Source organism: Oratosquilla oratoria, chromosome 37, assembly GCF_046742065.1.
Source record: "Oratosquilla oratoria isolate Oo_2021 chromosome 37, ASM4674206v1, whole genome shotgun sequence".
In the NCBI taxonomy this organism is placed as follows: Eukaryota; Metazoa; Arthropoda; class Malacostraca; order Stomatopoda; family Squillidae; genus Oratosquilla; species Oratosquilla oratoria.
The window spans coordinates 45551119-45569300 of record NC_134813.1 but is presented as its reverse complement, the minus strand read 5'-3'; the positions used below and the strand labels follow the sequence as shown (position 1 = coordinate 45569300).

At 42.9% G+C, this 18182-nt stretch overlaps 1 protein-coding gene across 11 annotated transcripts in view; it reads left to right on the top strand.

The window, feature by feature from the left end:
- The window catches only part of LOC143019304 (uncharacterized), a 376276-nt gene that overhangs the window by 248185 nt on the left and 109909 nt on the right, over positions 1-18182 (top strand). For 8 of the 11 annotated variants that reach the window (XM_076174939.1, XM_076174938.1, XM_076174937.1 and 5 more), the window contains one exon: positions 2412-2486. The exons of the other annotated variants lie outside the window; for them this stretch is intronic. The gene's annotated coding sequence lies outside the window, so the exon portion shown is untranslated. The remainder of the gene's footprint in view (positions 1-2411; positions 2487-18182) is intronic. 11 annotated transcript variants of the gene reach the window in all.

Here is an 18182-nt window from a genome sequence, read left to right as displayed (position 1 = left end):
ACGGACTCCACCATACTCTGTTAACGATCCAGTGTTAGGTGCAGCGTTTCCTGAAGTGGCTCTCAGCCTTGCTCTACTTTCCCTTTCCTGTATAAAGCTAGACCCGGGTAAACTTGGCAACCACACATCGTTTTCTACGCATTTCCGTACTCCTTCACGTCCTCTTCGTCGTCGTCTTCTTCCTTTCCTATTCCTTCGTCTTCTTTTCTTTGTCCTCCTCCTTCTTCCCCTTTATATTTTATTCTTTCTTTTCTTTTTTGTCCTATGTTTCTCCTATATCCCTTTGCCATAGTTTTCTCCTTACCTTCCTCCCATCCTATGTTTCATCCCTTATCTCCGTTCCTTTTGAAGCTTCTTCTATTTTCTTCTGTCCTTTGGACTCTCCCGTCCCTTCCTGGCCCCCCTCCCCCTGCCCCCCTCCCTCGCGTCGGGACTGCGGACGCCATTTTGGACGTCTGCGAGTCCGCGAGTCCACTCGTCGGCGAGTCTCGAGTACCAAGAAACCCGACGAAAACTCGCCTCTCCTACCCCCCCCCTCCCCCAGTCTGGGCTCAGCCAAGCACGAAGTATTGCTTTAATACAATTTTCCAACGCCGTAGATTTTTCGCCACAGAGAATACTGCAGCCAGGAAACTAATACGATGGGAGAACGGGGGGAGGGGAGGGGTTGTACAGCATATTGGAGAAGGAGAGTGGGGGGGGAGAGCGGAGGTAAAGAGATAGAGAGAGCGAGTAGGAGGAGAAAAGAGCAGTGAGGACAGTGATGATCTGAAATCGGACGAAAGGGGAACGAGATGTGGAAATGGCGGAGAGATAACGAGAGGAAATGAGCACGTAGTTGAGAACCTTAACTCCAAACGTCGCGTCTACCCAGGGCACGCACGATGCAATATTAAAATGTAATTAGACCGTGATTTTGTTAGTCGAGTTTGCTGGTAGCAGTGGTGAGAATATTTGATACAATTCGTGAAAATAAAATCAGAAAATTGAAAGGCATGGAAGGTAATGAATCTTATTCATAGATTTACAAATATCGATATTTACGACCTTAAGATATGAAGACGAAAATGTAAATAGGGTGCTACACTCACCAGAACAGGACCGAATGATGTGTAACTTGTATAAAATTGATGTCTATTTAAACATGCGTATGACATTTAAGAAATGAGTGGACTTCGAAGAGCTGATTGGTTGATTGATAACACACGATCATTGGAGAAAGAATTCGTAATGTTTGTAGTAACTACTTGTAATATGTATATGATTTTGTAAACTGCCGTGGCAGTGATTACCTAAAACTAGATTTTAAAAAATAGATTGTTGTAGATTTTTATTAAGCAATATACACATCACGAATCAAGCTAGAGCAAGCACATATTGCATTGAAAGGATGTGGGATTGTAGATGTCTGATAAACTTGTGTCAAAACTGTACTGAACAATCTGCCCGTATGAATTCAACGAACACGACTAGATATCCTACGCTTGGCATCACGTAAATTTTTTCTCTTTCTGACAATTTCGGTCGGCTGTTATCATATTGATCATCATCTGTCATAACAGTGGCACTGTCTGGATTGATATGTTGAAAGATAGCAAGTATCATGTTTCGCGTCGTCAGTGTATGTGTGTGTGTGTGTGTGTGTGGTCATGCCAAATGCGTGAAGATTACTGACACTGTCAGCAAGGGAATGTTTGTAGTACCGCCGTTTTTAAGTCTTCCGATGTTTCTTATTGTTGAAATCACGCTGAATGCTTTCTTGGTGCATTAGTATGCAGTGTGACAAATTTGGTCTTGCATTAAAATAATTATATTCAGATATATACTGGTATGTGTGTATGTGTATGTGCGTGTGGGATATATGTATATATATGATGTGTACATATCCTGTATGTTTGTATATGTGTATTTGACACACACACACATCCATGTTTATAGACACACGCAGCATGTATAGTTTGTATCAATATGTAATATCGTCGACTCATGACACTGACCTATATTTAGCTTTATCGGAATAGATAGGTCACTTATCTCGAAAATCATTGAAAATAATATTCACCTTCATTGATAAAGTATATGATAAATCGAAGTACAGTATAAATCAACATAAACACAATTTCTTGAATGAGAGCAGTGAATATTACTGATTTTTCTGATGTTAGTATTTTTATTGTTTACGTTGGTATTATGCAAAATTATATTGTTACTTTAGTGATTATTTTCTTAAAGTCATCAAAAATATCCATGATTTCTTGAATGAGAGAAAATAAGTATTACTATTCTAATTTTAAAATTTTGTTATTTACGTTGGCATTGTGCAAATTATATTGATAATTTAGTTATTATTTTCTTAATGTCACATCCTAAAGCTTCAAAGGCCAATGTATATGTCACATATTCTCTTTTAGCAATACCCGCTATACGTACCCCGGAGGCTGTGGTAGTGTGATACTGCATTACGACGCCAACGTCGGCGCGAAGGGGTGAGTTTAAAATTTCAACAGATTCAAACAAATCTCACGGTAACGGTCATCTGTGTACTCCGTCTATCTAAACCACGAAATGAAGACTTCCTTCATTCTTATGCTAATTTTTTGTTTATAAAAGTCAGATTTTATTGTGTTATAAAAAAAATTAAAGTTGGAGAGGGGGGAAGTAATGGGAAAAATGTAAATTTGTCAAATCTAAGATTGGGAAACATAAAATTAGCTTCGTTTAGATAAACGGAGAATGGAAGTCATGGTGTGTTTTAACTATGCAAATTCAACTTTCATTCCAAAATATTTCGTATATTTTCCCCGTACAGTAGTTGTCAGAGGCTTATACAATTTTTCTGTTTAAAAATTGTGAAGGTTAGATTTGCATAGTTATATAATTTTAGAGGGAATTATGAATTGTGTTTGCGAGTGTACTCGGCAATATTGACGATCTAATCGAGAATCGGTAAGATTATACATTAACTTTCATACTTTACAGACATTTCATTAAAACAAATTCCTCGATGATTTTAAAGTACATTATAATTTTGCTATGTATTTTTGTTCATATATTTACAATGGTATTTAATACTTTCTCAATCAAGCTTTAACAGATAAGAAATAAGTTGTATTTTTCATAGAAATCATAACTCTTATTACATAATAGTTCAAAATTAGACTTTGTCATTGAAATTTGAATTATTTGATTTCTCCAAAGTTTTCCTTGTATATATACAGTTACTAGTCTTTCGCTATAAGAATTATTTATAATAATGATTACTTAGATTATAATACTGGTTTATATTAGTGTTATTTCTCTTTTGGTTAAGTATCGAAGTAAGATGTCGACGATACATATATTGGTATCATGATGATTCCTCATGCTTCCACAGTGTAAGTGTGTGTGTAAGTCGCCATGGTCTTAGATCACGTGTCTTGTGATCGATAGCTGTTACACACCAGATGTGAGTTCAGAGCTCGTATATGGCCCGATATATGGCTAAAGTTGTTGACGCGCGCGCGCGCACACCACAACTATGTGTGTGTGTGTTTATGTGTGTGTTTCTGAGTTATTACAAGACCATGCAAAATCGTTCAATGAATGGCATCATTGTTTGCATAGAATACATAATATATACAAACAAGTCAATAAATTAATCATTTAAAGTAGTTTCAGGAAGCACAGGAAATTGTTTCAAAGAATTTAATTTTCCTAGAGGAATGTTTCTTTAGCGCTTCATCTAGATCAAGTCATCTTAGAAACGTTTCGAACCTGTAGTTGAACACAAAGTTTCTTGAAGACTAATAAAATCCTCAGTCTATGTGTATATATATACAGTATATATATATATATATATATATATATATATATATATATATATCTTGATGGAGCAATCGGTTAAGTCACTAACACTTGTCACGTGCTAGCCCTGGTTCGAGTTCTTGGCTGTGCCACGTTTCAATTTCTGCATGTTGGCCTCCTCGAGTCTCTCGATGTTGATGGCTTAGAATTAAAGTGTATTTTGGTTTATATATATATATATATATATATATATATATATATATATATATATATATATATATATATATATATATACAGGTATATGTACACCCGCCCAAGGAGTACCAATCGATGTCCCACTCATAGAAGGTTTCGAAGACCATAGAGCATCGAAGCACTAGACAGCGACTCTTATGAGTAGCAAGATTGAAATAGCGAACCAGTAAAGGACGAGAAAGGCGAGGAAGACGTGATCGAGACCAGTAATGCCACAAAGATGGCGCTGAACAAGTGGACGGGGAAGGAGGAGGAGGACGAGGAAGAAGAGACGAAAGAGGCAGAGGAGAAGGAGGAGGAGGAGGAAGTGGAGAAGGAGGAGTTGGCACACGATCGAAAGGAAGGAGGAGGAGGAAGAGGCGGACGGTCAAAAGGGAGGGGTAGAAGAGGAGGGGGAAGAGGAGGAGGTGTCTGCCGCCTGGACGCCGAAGAATGCGCATCGGACCCTTCGAAGTGACGGTCGAAGTTAGACCAAAGAAGACCTCTTGGAGACTCGCGTCCAGTTTATGGGGCTCGCGTCGGGGGGAAGAGGAGGAGGAGGAGGAGAAAGAGGGGAAAAGAGCGGCAGGAGGAGGAGGAAGAAGAAGAAGAAGAGGGTGTTAGGAGAGACAAGTATGAGGCAAAAGAAGCAAAAGAAATGAATAACAGAGTGATGAAGGCGAAGAGTATAAGAGAATGAGAGTAGCCTCCTGTCCACTCTCAGGATCAGCGAAACCCCATGAGCATAGGTAGCCCTGCCCCCCCCTCAGTCGAATAGAATCGCCCAGCGTTAGGCAGAACAAAATATGTGAAGTGTGCCATCGTAGGGGAAGGGTTCGTTGTGATTGTGTTGACCCGCTGTCATCATCATCATCATCATCATCATCATCATCATCACGGGGGACGGGGGAGAGTGATCTTGATTTCAGTTGAATGTATTCATCTGGCGTCATCATAGCTTAAAGTGCGATTTGTTTGCTGAAGGCTGGACACAGAGCCACAAAACGAGGTCTCATCCAGTTAACCTCCCCCTCCCGAGCTGACTAGAATTGCCTGGCTTTGTCGCCATAAAAAATGAATAAAATACGTCACCCTATGTTCATTCAACACAGTGGTACAGCCTCGTGGTAGTCTGAGAAACGTCAACAGCTCGAGAGAAACCGAAATTCTAATAAAAAAAATAAATAAAAAAAAAAAGACACAAAGAGAAAGGAGACTTAAGAGGAACACGAGGATCTTACGCCAGGTGGGACTTAGCGTACGCCAAGGCTAGCACCTGTGCCCTGCGTACACGGACATCCAAGACAAGTGAAGGTCCTTGGGAGTCGGGGATTGAACTGGGACCATCTTGGAAGAAGATGGTTTCAAGCGGAGACTGAGAAGAGGAAGAAGAAGGAGGATAAGGAGGAGCGGGAAGGTAGTTCTGAGCACTTGGGTGTCATTGTGGCATGGTCGGTACTGGTGACTGTCATTGACCCCAGCTGTCCGAATAGAGTGCGACCCTCCGGCAATAGTTGAGCACCTCATGAGCCTAAACTCCTCAAATTTACGTCTTAAGAAGATGAGGAGGAGGAGGAGGAGGAGAAGGAGGCGATGCTAAACGAGGAAGAGGAGACATGAGAGATGAATAGATAAAGGAAACAAAATCTGCTTCTTCTTCTTCCTCTTCTTCTTCTTCCTCTTCTTCTTTTTCCTCTTCTTCTTCTTCTTCCTCTTCTTCTTCTTCCTCTTCAGGCCAATGGTCCTCTCGGTTGAATTAGATAGCCTGACATCCCAGAGTTAAAAATCTAAAAATAACCATCAGAAAGGAGGGTTAAGAGGAAGGAGGAGAAGGCTGAAGATGAATAATAAATAAGAACTTAACTGCCCTGGACAAAGTAACGCCATATTGCAAAGGGAGGACCCATGTCAGTGGACTTGGAGAAAGCATGCAACAGGGTTGGTACCTCCCATAATAAAAAAAATCGCGGAGAGAAATGCAAGGACACGGAATAGACTCAAGGAAAAGTAACCGTGAATGCAGATGGGGGAGTTGGAAATGGGGATTGCGGGAGATTAGTCCTGTTTTAGGGACTGTGGGATGGAGGAGGTGAGGGCCGAGGCTAGGGAGAGGAAAGTGCGAAGTGGTGGTGCTGGTGTTGGGGAGGGGGGAAAGAGAGGAGAAATCGATGGAGATGATGAAGGGAGGAGGTTACGGTTGGAGGTGTCTGGTACTTGGGAGGAAAAGAAGAGTCATTACTGTGAAAACGAAGAAGGAAAAAGAGGGAGGATGGAGGACAAGGATCAGGTGGAAGAAGAGGAGACGGGCCTGGGGGTGGTGGTGGGGGGAATGAGGAAAATGTTAGGAAGGGAAGGCAAAACGGGGCCAGGATCTACCCGTGCTAGACTCCTGACTGTTGTATCACACTCTTGGTCGTGCTAATGTGGTGTTAAACCTGGACAAGTGTTTTGGTGCTAAGAATGGTGATAGTGATGGTGTATGAGATTGTCCACAAGTATAGAAGCGCAGGTAAAATACAGCCACGGTGTTCCCTTTATAATTCCTAGTCTAAGCTGCACAGAATATTTTTAGCCAGAATATAATATTCAAAGCGCGTCATACTTGAGCCCATTCGGGTCATAGGGTCTCTTGTAAGCTTAAAAGAATCGATTGGCGTCAACCAGAATAGAATGACTAAAGTACGACGTGTTGTGGAGAAGACCCAGTGGTGTTATGATAATCTTGTAGTGTAATTTCGTTGCTACGGCTGTGCTCTTCACATATTTTATGAAAGCTAAATCCGGATGATTTTATTCGGTTGAGGACAAGACCTCGAAGTAATGATTCTCACTCTCTCTCTCTCTCTCTCTCTCTCTCTCTCTCTCTCTCTCTCTCTCTCTCTCTACAAGAATGTCTTCCTGTTCCCTTTGGGTGTCCGATACCACTACACTGTAGAAACTAATAACTGAAAATAAATAAATAAAAAAAAGTTGAAAGAATTTATTTTCGTAATTACTTCGAGTCTTTCGAAGTCACTAGACCAAGTTCGATGATTTTCCTCCTCTTCCTCTTCAATCTCTCGATACGAGATTGAGACCTGATTCAGGCCCCCGTGAAGGAGAGGGATGTGTGTGTGTCTTACTTGAGATATTTGACATGAGGGTCCCCCGTCGACCTCAGCCAGCTGGCGAGAGTTGCCATCTGGTGTAGCGCGGGTAACGATTTACTCGTGGACTCGAAGAGGAGGAGGAGGGAACGGGAGAGGAGGAGGAGGACGTAAGGGGATGGAGGAAGAGGAGTGGGAGAGGAATAAGGATAAGGGAGGAGGTATCAGCTGTAGTTTACCAGCGTTTCTACTATCTTTATGGAGAATCTTGCTCGTGCGGTGTCGAAAGATGAGGAGGTGGAGAGAAGGAAGTGGAGGGAGATAATTGCGACGGTAATGGTGATAGTTTTTGGGTTGTGGTGGGGAATAGATGTGGTGATAGTGATGGTGATATTTTTAGTAATGGTGGGTGAGGGATAAACGGTGACATTATTGATGTCGAACACCGTCTGTATTAAAGGATTAAAAAGATGATGGTGTCACACAGAGAGGGAGAGAACGAGTATAACGGACACCCCAGTTGAAGTTGATGTCTTAGCATTTATCTTGACAGTTTCGCTGAATTGAAAATCTCCTCACTACTCAGAACTTTATTATGATCATTCTAATAACACAGTATCCATCTGAAGATTAGTCAACTGTAGTTGATGATACAAAAAGCCAATGAATAGTCTTCCGTAGAATGGTTGAATTTGATGAGAGCTATGACGTCATGTCGCTCAGACTTTCCTCCATTACCTGATTGGTCAGTTTAAAATATAAACCCTGGCATCTCACCTATATAATCACACGATTTGAAATACTTTTGTAATTAAATGGTTGAAACAATTATTTCCTCACTGATGAAGTATTAATATCAACACTTTTTTTCATAAATAATGCCTTCCTGGTAGTAATATCTGGATGACTATCGATAAGATCTTGTTCTATTGGATATTAAGTTGTGTATGAAACACACGCTGTGCTATTTTAACGTTGACTGCTTTCTGAGCGTGCCTCCAACAGTTCAGACATATCTCGAGGAGATAAGATAACGTTAGAAAAATTCTAGTAACCCGTCCAGGTAGAAAAGTACCTGTTTGTCTAGATTTTTTGTATAACCAGTAAGACACACACACACACACACACACACACACACACACACACACACACACACACACACACACACACACATTCCCTGAGCAAATCTTTAGTGTTATGAAATTTGTAGGGAAGATGTTTGTTTCTGTTAATGTTCTTTCTCGTAATCATAAAGAATGCGGTTCGATACCCTAATGGGTAATGATGATAGCCACTTGCCCATGCTGTCTAAACACGTAGAACGTAATATAGAAGATTAGGTAGTTTATAGAAATGACATAGGCAGTTTGATTATTATTCTGTTTTGGGACATAATAGCATATAGAAATTGAGGAGCATACGCCAGGAGTCGCTGAGTAACTGCTGTCGAATCCGTCACCTTTACCTTACACGCTTGAACCGCAGGGTCAGGGTAACAGTCACTGCTGGGATTCGGGGGGAGGGGGGGTAGTGCGGGATTCGAACCCACAACTGAGCGAATCCGAGACCCTTCCGATTGCGCAGTTAAGCCAAAGAACGATTCCCAACGTCTCTTAGTCACGATTGAGGAATGTTCTGTACCTCGGCTCTACAGCCAAGGTCTTTCCTGCTTCTGGTAATTAGGATACAAGTCGCCGCTGGGTTGGTCAGGAGACGCCCGCATTGAGATGGGGGGGGGGGCAGTCACTGACCTCCATGTTATCATGCGTACGATTATTTCGTTAACGTTAAAAAAATCATCGTCATTCTAAGGGAATATATATAAATAGATGTGTGTGTGTGTGATTCACTATGGTCTTGGATCACGTCTTGGACTCGTGATAGACAGCTATTTCCGTCCCAACAGAGCTCAGAGCTCATATATGACCGATCTATGTGTGTGTGTGTGTGTGTGTGTGTGCGTGCGTGTGTGCGCGTGGGATTCACTATGGTCTTGGATCACGTGTTGGATTCGTGATCGACAGTTATTTCCCTCCCAGCAGAGAGCTCAGAGCTCATATATGACCGATCTATGTGTGTGTGTGTGTGTGTGTGTGTGTACGTACATTATATGTACAGAAGACAATCCTGCCAGTATGTATTCAGTTGGACACACTGCTGTCACACCGGGCCAAATAAATTTTATTGTTATTATTATTGTTACTATCATTATTATTCAATTAGAAACATGTTAAGAAGAAAGAGACACGTTTCCACGGGTTGTTAAGATTAATCTACCTCTTGCAGCTCGTTTAGTCAGAATGAAATATGTAAAGTTCAGTTTCATCAGAAAGTTTTAGGTTAATATAGAGGCAAGAGACTTTTTACAGAGATGACAAAGGAAGGAAGGTACAGACTGAAGAACATTATGAGGTGAGTTTGAATCACCAATCTATTTACGAATTTGTCTTTTTCAAAAAATTACCAATTCTCGAAAAAGACATCGGAAGTAGGATTGAGGTTCTCATTGGATAAAATCTCTTTCTTCAAGGCTTCTGTGTTTTCTCCTTCCCCATCGTTGTCTCCAAAAGAAACTTAGAAATTATGACAACTCGAGCGTTCCGTAGAAGACATCTTGTCATTGGGTGACTGGAGAGGCGCCAAGGACAGACGGGAGTGACCTCGAGGTTATCAGAAAGTATGTCTGTTATGGGTTGCTGTTCACGGCGATAGATTTGTGAGTGGAGTAACAGGAAAAGATAGGGAAAAAGTTAACTGTGGAGTCTGGTGCGTCGTGGACACGTGACACACGGGGCATGGTGCCGAATTACAGTCCTTTTGGAAATGTGTAGGAAGGATGAAGAAGAAATGGTTGGACAACGTAGTAGTGTAGGACAACCGTCTGGCGTTTAGTCGTTGAGAAATGAAATCTTTAACGCATTCGCTATTCTCTCACTCTCCCTCTTTCTCTCTCTCTCCCCCCTCTCTCCCTCTCTCTCTCTCTCTCTCTATCCCTCTCTCTCAGATGGGTACAGAGATCCTTTACATAAAATTTCTTCTTAAGAATGAGCCCTCAGAACAGTATTTGAGAAATCTAAAGTTAAAAGATATATTCTTAGATTCAGTATCGTCGTCAGTACGAAAGATACTCTTGTAGTGTTTGTGAAATGATACAGATATTGCTCTTGTACACGTGCAATAAAGACTCACCATAAAAGAAACATTCCAGGCTCTAATGATGACAGAGTAATAGAGCAGATAGTATTTTTATCATCCCCCCCCTCCCCTCCATCTTTCAACATTCATGGTCGACACTTCCTCCGATCTGAGACTTCCTGACATCGCGACATCAGGGGAGATACGCTCGCTGCTTCGTGGCATTGAGGTAGATGTCCTTGGGAAGTGCCAGGAGGTGACAGGCCCTCAAGTGTCCACTGTAGGACCATGGGTCTACCTCTACCCTTTGGGGCAGGTTCCCTAAACTTTTCCAACACGTGACCCTTTTCATTATTACCAAACCTACCACGACCCCCACCTGTATAAGCCTTCTGAAAACGTACTAATTTTTAGTATCGCAGATACATTACTTTAAACTTTATTAATCGCAGCAGAGAGAGAAATAACAAAAGATGTATATTATTGTTTATCAATGTATATTAATAAGGATTGATCTGATAATATATATTTAATGAGAAGGATGTATTTGCTTTTTTTATACAAGCAAATCAATACGCCGGTCTATGTGGCTAAATGTACATACAGTTGGACCCTCCATGACCCCCCATGACCTTTTAGGGGGGTCATGACCCACAGTTAGGGAACCCCTGCTCTAGGGTGACGATACGAGGTCAAATTAAGCCAACGAAGCCCCCAATTAACCCCCTTTGTCTCCTGGGGCCGAATTTATAAAAGATCCTAACCCCTAAGTCTAGACATAAATCTTCAAAATGGCGGAGATTTTACCTAAATCGCTATTATGTCGGCAACCTAAATGCTTATGTCTAGAATGTCTAGACATAAGCATTTAGGTCGCCGACATAGGGATTTAGGTAAAATCTCCGCCATTTTGAAGATTTATGTTTAGATGTTAGGATCTTTGATAAAATCGGCCCCTGGTCACAGAGACGCAGAAAAATGTCGCGTAATAATACGTCACGAAGAAAGCTCATGTTTGCTTTTGTATTCAGAAATATTTGTGGCTGACGTTTTATGAGTTACTAGATTTAAAAAATTTTAATGCCAACATGAACTAGGCAAAACCAGCACTCAAAACCCAACGAACTCAACATCGTGAAGTTAAGATCAGAATTCGAATTTGAAGTTCCTCTTTATATCGCCTTAGCCATGAAGTGGACCTTGGTTAGGGTTAGTTGCGGTCTAAGCCTTTGTTGTGTGTTCTAGAGGGCATGATCAAGGCTGATAGGCCATCTGGCTGGAAATGGTTAGGACGAGTGTTCAGAATGGCCGCATGGTATGAGGCCCAGGACCTCGTCTTTGTGTCGTGATGCATTGCATAGCTTGTCTCCTGGTGATTTTATTATCTAGATATGGGGCAGTCAGGGGGGTCTCGGCCCGTGAGGAGCTCATTCAAACCGGGTTCTGACCTTCAGTTGAGTGAGGAAGGCGTGGGAGGTCTAGTTCTAGAAGTACAGGTTACCAAAGGTGAACTAGGGAAGGCTTCCGTCGTCGAATCCGATCAGTCTTGCTTGCTGAAGGCTGAGGAAGGCTGTGGTCAAGGCAGAGTGTCACAGGGGACGACCTGACGTCAAGTCTTGCAGACTCGTTTGACCAGAAGCGAAGCAACTTTGGTTACATTGTGTCGGTGTCCGCATCCTACAAATGTGAAGCGACTTCATCCAGGTTGCAGATTTTGGACACAGACGTGTGTGTGTGTGCTTGAGAATGTAGTCTTTGTAAATCTTCTTTGTGTGTGAAAATGTAGTCTTTGTGAAGCTTCATTTTTTCAGCCAAGTAACTGAAAACAACATATGAGGACTTACACAGGAGAGAAAGTTTCTGAAAGTAGCCTTTGTGCGTGGTCTAGAGCATTGTGAAGTTTGTATCAAGCTATTCGAGTCTACTCCAAATTGCGTCCACTCCAAGGGTGCCAAGGAAGCCTTCAAAAATGCCAGAAGGCTTCAAGAGTGCCAAGGAAGCCTTCAAAAATGCCAGAAGCCTCCAGAAGTTTTAAAGAAGCCTATAGGCTCGAATTCCATCACGTATTCACACGAACACCGAGACATAATCCATAATATATCAGAAATATCTAAATATATATTTCGTTGTACAATAGGCCTCCTAATACAAATGCGTCAATTTGTTGGTAATACTGTAGTAATTAGGCAACTATTAAAGACAGGTTCAAGTATTCGCACTGGTACATTATTTGCAAACCACATGCACACACATATATACATAAACATGTACACATGTGCACACGTGTGTGTATTTATATTTATGTACAAGGGAAGGTCAGGATAAATAGAACCCAACTCAAGAGGTTTTGCAACGACAAATAGGGGTTGAATAGGGCACGGCCCAGTGCCATTTTACTGTGGGAATGGAGGGCAGGGAACTGAATGAAGTGGCCTTTAGGAGATTAGGCCTACATATGCGGGCGTACAGTGCCACAGGAATGTGCCCATGTTGGTCTGTGTATGGGATGTCTGCTCTTTACGACCTGGCATAGTCCATCATTCGACAGACAGGCTGGGAGGATGATGATGATGTGCTTCTCCCTACTGTCTCTGTCTCTCCCTCTCTCTCCCTCTCTCTCTCTCTCTCTCTCTCTCTCTCTCTCTCTCTCTCTCTCTCTCTCTCTGTATGTATGTATGTATGTGCATATATGTGCGTGCGCGTCCATGTATGTGTGCATCTGTGAATGTGTGTAACAAAAACGTTATGTGTTTGTGACTGATAGACTCAATTTGATCCGAAGAAGCAGAATCCACGATGACACTTGGCACCAGTATTGTATTGGCACCAGTGTTGCATTGGCACCCTGGATGTGCAAATGCCAGAACGGAAGCTGAGCAGGAAGCCCTAGCGACAACCTGGAAGTACAGGTGTTGACACCAGACAAATGCCATGGTCGGTAGTAGGTGCTGTTGCCAGACATGGGTTGTGTTCATTCGTAGGTGCTGGCAGTGAGCATATGTATTGCTCTGCGGTGGATATTGGTATAGTACAGAGCATTGGCCAAGTAGCAGGTGTTGGCTCAACCACACGTATTGGTCGATAGCAGGTGTTTTTACTGGCGAGATGCATTACTGTGTAGCAGGAGCTCTGAGCAGGTGGATGTTTTACCGTGGCACCTGTGTAAATGGGAAGTAATGGATGTACTGTAACACTCAGTGTGTATAGGTGTTAGTCGATGCAGGTGTGGTTAATGCGTGCGCGCGTGCAGGCGTCTGCGAGCGCATGGCACAAGCGGTCGCGTCGCAAAGGAGGTGAAGTGAGACAGGGAATAGGTTCGCAAGAGGTCAGTGGTACACAAAGGGTAAGCCTACCGACAGGAGACCTTTTGGTCCATAACTAAGTCGGATGCGGAAAAAATATAATAATGATGAGTAAATTAAAGAAAAATAAATAAAAATGATAATATAAATAATAATAAATAGAATAGATGCATAGGTGTAGTTGAATAGCAAACAAACAGATAAATAGTAAATAATAGTTCAATAGTTACTATCTATCTGTTTATTAATTAACTACACCTATGCATTTATACACTTCTACTGTATATAGTGGGGACTGTAAATAGACCAGTCTCTCAGTGGCTATGTGGTCAGCCACCACAGCTGATAGGCCTACTAATAACTTCATAAAATGTGTCTGTGTATGCGTTTTGGGGTGATGTTTGTGATTTTTTTTTTTTTTTTTTTTTCCCAAAACACTTTGGATGTGCGCAAAAGGTATACTCGTATCAGGCTCAAGATCAGACAGGTTGTTTCACAACCTGATTAATCCTATCCCATCACATACGGTCATCGTGACTTGCTGTTCCACATAGACCAAAACTTCCTCTCCATCTCCTCCTCCTCCTCCACTTCCACCTCCTATTCCTACAGCTCACCCTTCCGTTCTTTTGCCGCGAGTAGTGGAGGGTGTGGGTGAGGTTGGGAGAGCTGTTGATTGTGACTGGGTGGGTTGTGATGAGGTGTGGGTTGTGATGAGGTCCCAATGCATCACGTCACCATGTCACTGGAGATACCAAATCATCTAGAGCGTTCACACGCGCCGTAGGAGGAAAAAGATATCGATGACAATAAGGCTCTTTTGTGCTTTGGATTTCCAAGAACTTTGGCACAATTATCATTGGTAAATGCCGTTTAATGGTGTGGGTCTTCCCCGACCTAAGTAGACGACGAAGGTATTATGTTGGGGTTTTCGATATGAATAAGTATAATAAAGACCCAACAAGCCTCTTGAACTTCAATTTTGAAAGCATTACACCCATCGCCCAAACCATTGACTCTTTGTAGCTTCTGAAGCAGCGTTTCTCAACCAGGGTTCCCCGGAATCCTAAGGTTCCGCAAAAGGTTCCTAAGGTTCCGCAAAAGGTCCCTAAGGGTTCCGCGAGAACAAGTGAGATAAGCTAATGCACTTTTGATTTTTTTGTTTGATTTCATATACGTAATATAATTAAACACGCATGACATATTCTTGGTTATTGTAATAATGTAATATAGACATCATCCTATCTAACCTATGAAAATAAAATGAGAAAGATATGGTATATGTTTTTTTTTTTTTTTTTTTTTTTTTTTTTTCGCAGGGGTTCCTTGAGACATGCAATTTACTCTAAAGGTTCCGCAAGGGTAAAAAATTTGAGAAAGGCTGGTCTAGAGTATACGAAATTGTATAAAATACCCTTAGTTCCTTCCTTTGGCTCCCCCCTCTCTCTCTCTCTCTCTCTCTCTCTCTCTCTCTCTCTCTCTCTCTCTCTCTCTTATTCTGTAGTTTTCATTGGTAAAGTTATAACAGCCCTCGTATCGTGCAATGCTCCGTGTCTGGGTTGCAGTGTCCTTTTCTGTGTCATTTGGTCACAGAAAGGGAGTGTCAGATGTCGCCAGTTAGCCCAGCACTCGTGTCACATACCACGAACATTTGGATGATTGATTAATGAAAACAAGGGCGACAAACTGCATATTATTGTCTGTTTGTGACAGCCTGACACCTAAGCTCCGCCCCCCCGGGTAGCATCGCTCGCCTCTCATTGGTGGAAATGATTCGGGTCGAAACGAAAATGTGAATTTCTGCATTTCTCGCAAATACTACTGTGCGGCAAGTAAAACACATAGTTTTCTTCCTTATAAGGAAGTGGGCGGGGCATTAGTGTCAGAAGTGGGCGGGGTATCGTTGTCTGATTGACGTAAATGTATATCTAACTCAGAAGATTTACTCGTACAAATAGATCTTGTGCATATCCTGTGTTATATACTTTACCACACAGTGTGCGTAGTTTATGATTTATCTGCGCTCATCATTAAGACTGAAAGAATACTGGATTGAGTAAAGGTTTCCTCCCTCCCCCGCAGTCACTCCCACACTCCCCCATCCCTCTTAGTGACTCCCACACTCCCCCATCCCTCTTAGTCACTCCCACACACTCACCCACCCCTCTTAGTCACTTCCACACACTCCCCCATCCCTCTTATTCACTTCCACACTCCCCCATCCCTCTTAGTCACTCCTACACACTCCCCCATTCCTCTTAGTCACTTCCACACTCCCCCATTCCTCTTAGTCACTTCCACACTCCCCCATCCCTCTTAGTCACTCCCATACACTCTCCCATCCCTCTTAGTCACTCCCACACTCCCCCATCCCTCTTAGTCACCCACACACTCCCCCATCCCATTTAGTCACTCCCACACACTCCCCCATTCCTCTTAGTCACTCCCACACACTCCCCATCCCTCTTAGTCACTCCCACACACTCCCCCATCCCTCTTAGTCACTCCCACACTCCCCCGTCCCTCTTGGTCACCCACACACTCACCCAACCCTCTTAGTCACTCCCACACTCACCCATCCCTCATAGTCTCCCACACTCCCCCATCCCTCTTAGTCACCCACACACTCCCACATCCCTCTTAGTCACTCCCACACACTCACCCATCCTTTTTAGTCACCCACACACTCCCCCATCCCTCTTAGTCACTCCCACACTCCCCCACCCCTCTACACCAACCACCAATGAAAGTGCTACACAGAAATGGCCGCTTACGTATAAGTGGATTGTGGTACTCTTAACTGTATTACCTCTCTTCTGAAATATAGATTCAAATAGATGGGTGGATGTGGAGGCCGTGAGTGGATTGGGGTTAGAGGCAAGTGGACTGGAGTGGATTGGGGGAGGGGAGGAAGGGGACGCGTCTACCCGCGAAGTCTTTTTGTCGTCTCTGATAATCGCGACCAACGAGTTCTTCTGTTCGATGGTTTGGACAGAATCCACAGACGAATTAAGAACATAAGAATGAAGGAGACTGCAAGAGACCATAAGACCTACACTGGGCAGCTCCATATCCATCACCACCTGTCATCCCCATCCATAAAGTTGTCTAACCGTTTCTTAAAACAGCTGATAGTTTCAGCGCTCACTACATGGTTACTAAGTCTATTACATTCGTTGACCACGCCTATTAGTGAACCAATTCTTGCCTATTTCCTTCTTAAATCTAAATTTGTCCAATTTAAATCCATTGCTGCGAGTCCTGCCCTGTTGTTTTAATATGATGACCTTGTTTGCATCACCCTTGTTAAAGCCTTTGATTCACTTGAATACCTCAGTTAGATCACCCCGCACTCTGCGTCTTTCCAGAGAGTGTAAGTTAAGGTGCCTAAGCCTCTCTTCGTAAGGCAAATTTCTGAGTCCATGATTTTGGTCATTCTTCTCTGTACTGATTCTAGTGAATTGACGTCCATTCTATAGGACGGAGACCAAAACTGTACCGCATAGTCAAGGATGGGTCTGTAAACAAATCGCGGCGTTTCACGAAACAGGAGCCATGTTGAAACAGAAATCTGTAATGTAGAGTGAGGAATGGACTGCCATTTCCTGGAGATGTGGCGAATGAAGTGGAGAGGGGACAGGAAAGGAGGAATGAAAGGGGAGATAAAGAGGGAAGGAGAGACGAGACGATGGAGAGGGGCAAAGAGAGGAGATGTGAGGAGCGAATGGAGGAGATAAAGAGGGAAGGAGGTACGAGACGATGGAGAGGGGCAAAGAGAGGAGATGTGAGGAGCGAATGGAGGAGATAAAGAGGGAAGGAGATACGAGACGATGGAGAGGGGCAAAGAGAGGAGATGTGAGGAGCGAATGGAGGAGATAAAGAGGGAAGGAGATACGAGACGATGGAGAGGGGCAAAGAGAGGAGATGTGAGGAGAGAATGGAGGAGATAAAGAGGGAAGGAGATGCGAGACGAATAGGAAAGGAGAGGAGACCATCTCCAAGAGCGAAGACCGACATGATGTCTCTAAGATGGAGTAGACAGGTCTTATTATTGGAATACATAGTCACATGATTGTGTGTGACAAGTATACACACACACACGCACGCACGCGCACACTCACACAACTCGATGGCGCAGTGGTAGCGTTCCCGGGTGCCACTACGGCGGTCCAGGTTAGAATGCAGTCCAGGGTTGAAATAATTTTAGTATCGCTACGCAGCGAGTCGTTATTCTAACTCTCGTGGGCGGGGAGTTGGGTGTACGTGTGCTTGTAAGGTCACAGTATTTCCCATAGATCGGTCATATATGAGCTCTGAGCTCTCTTCCGGGAGGGATATACCTGTCGATCATGAAACGAACGCGTGATCCAAGACCATGTTGAATCACACACACACACATAATGAATTTGAAATTAGGTATGGTAGTTGAAGAATAGGAGATGTTACACTATGAGTGCTACTCCTTTCCTATGTACTACAGATAGGTAAATAAACATTCACACACACACACACACACACACACACACACACACACACATTATGTAGCTGTATTGTCCTGTAAATCCGGTGAAGTCCTGTAGATCCGATGGAGTACTTAGGTCCGGTGGAGTCCTGTAGGTGTGTTGGAGTCTTGTAGATCCAG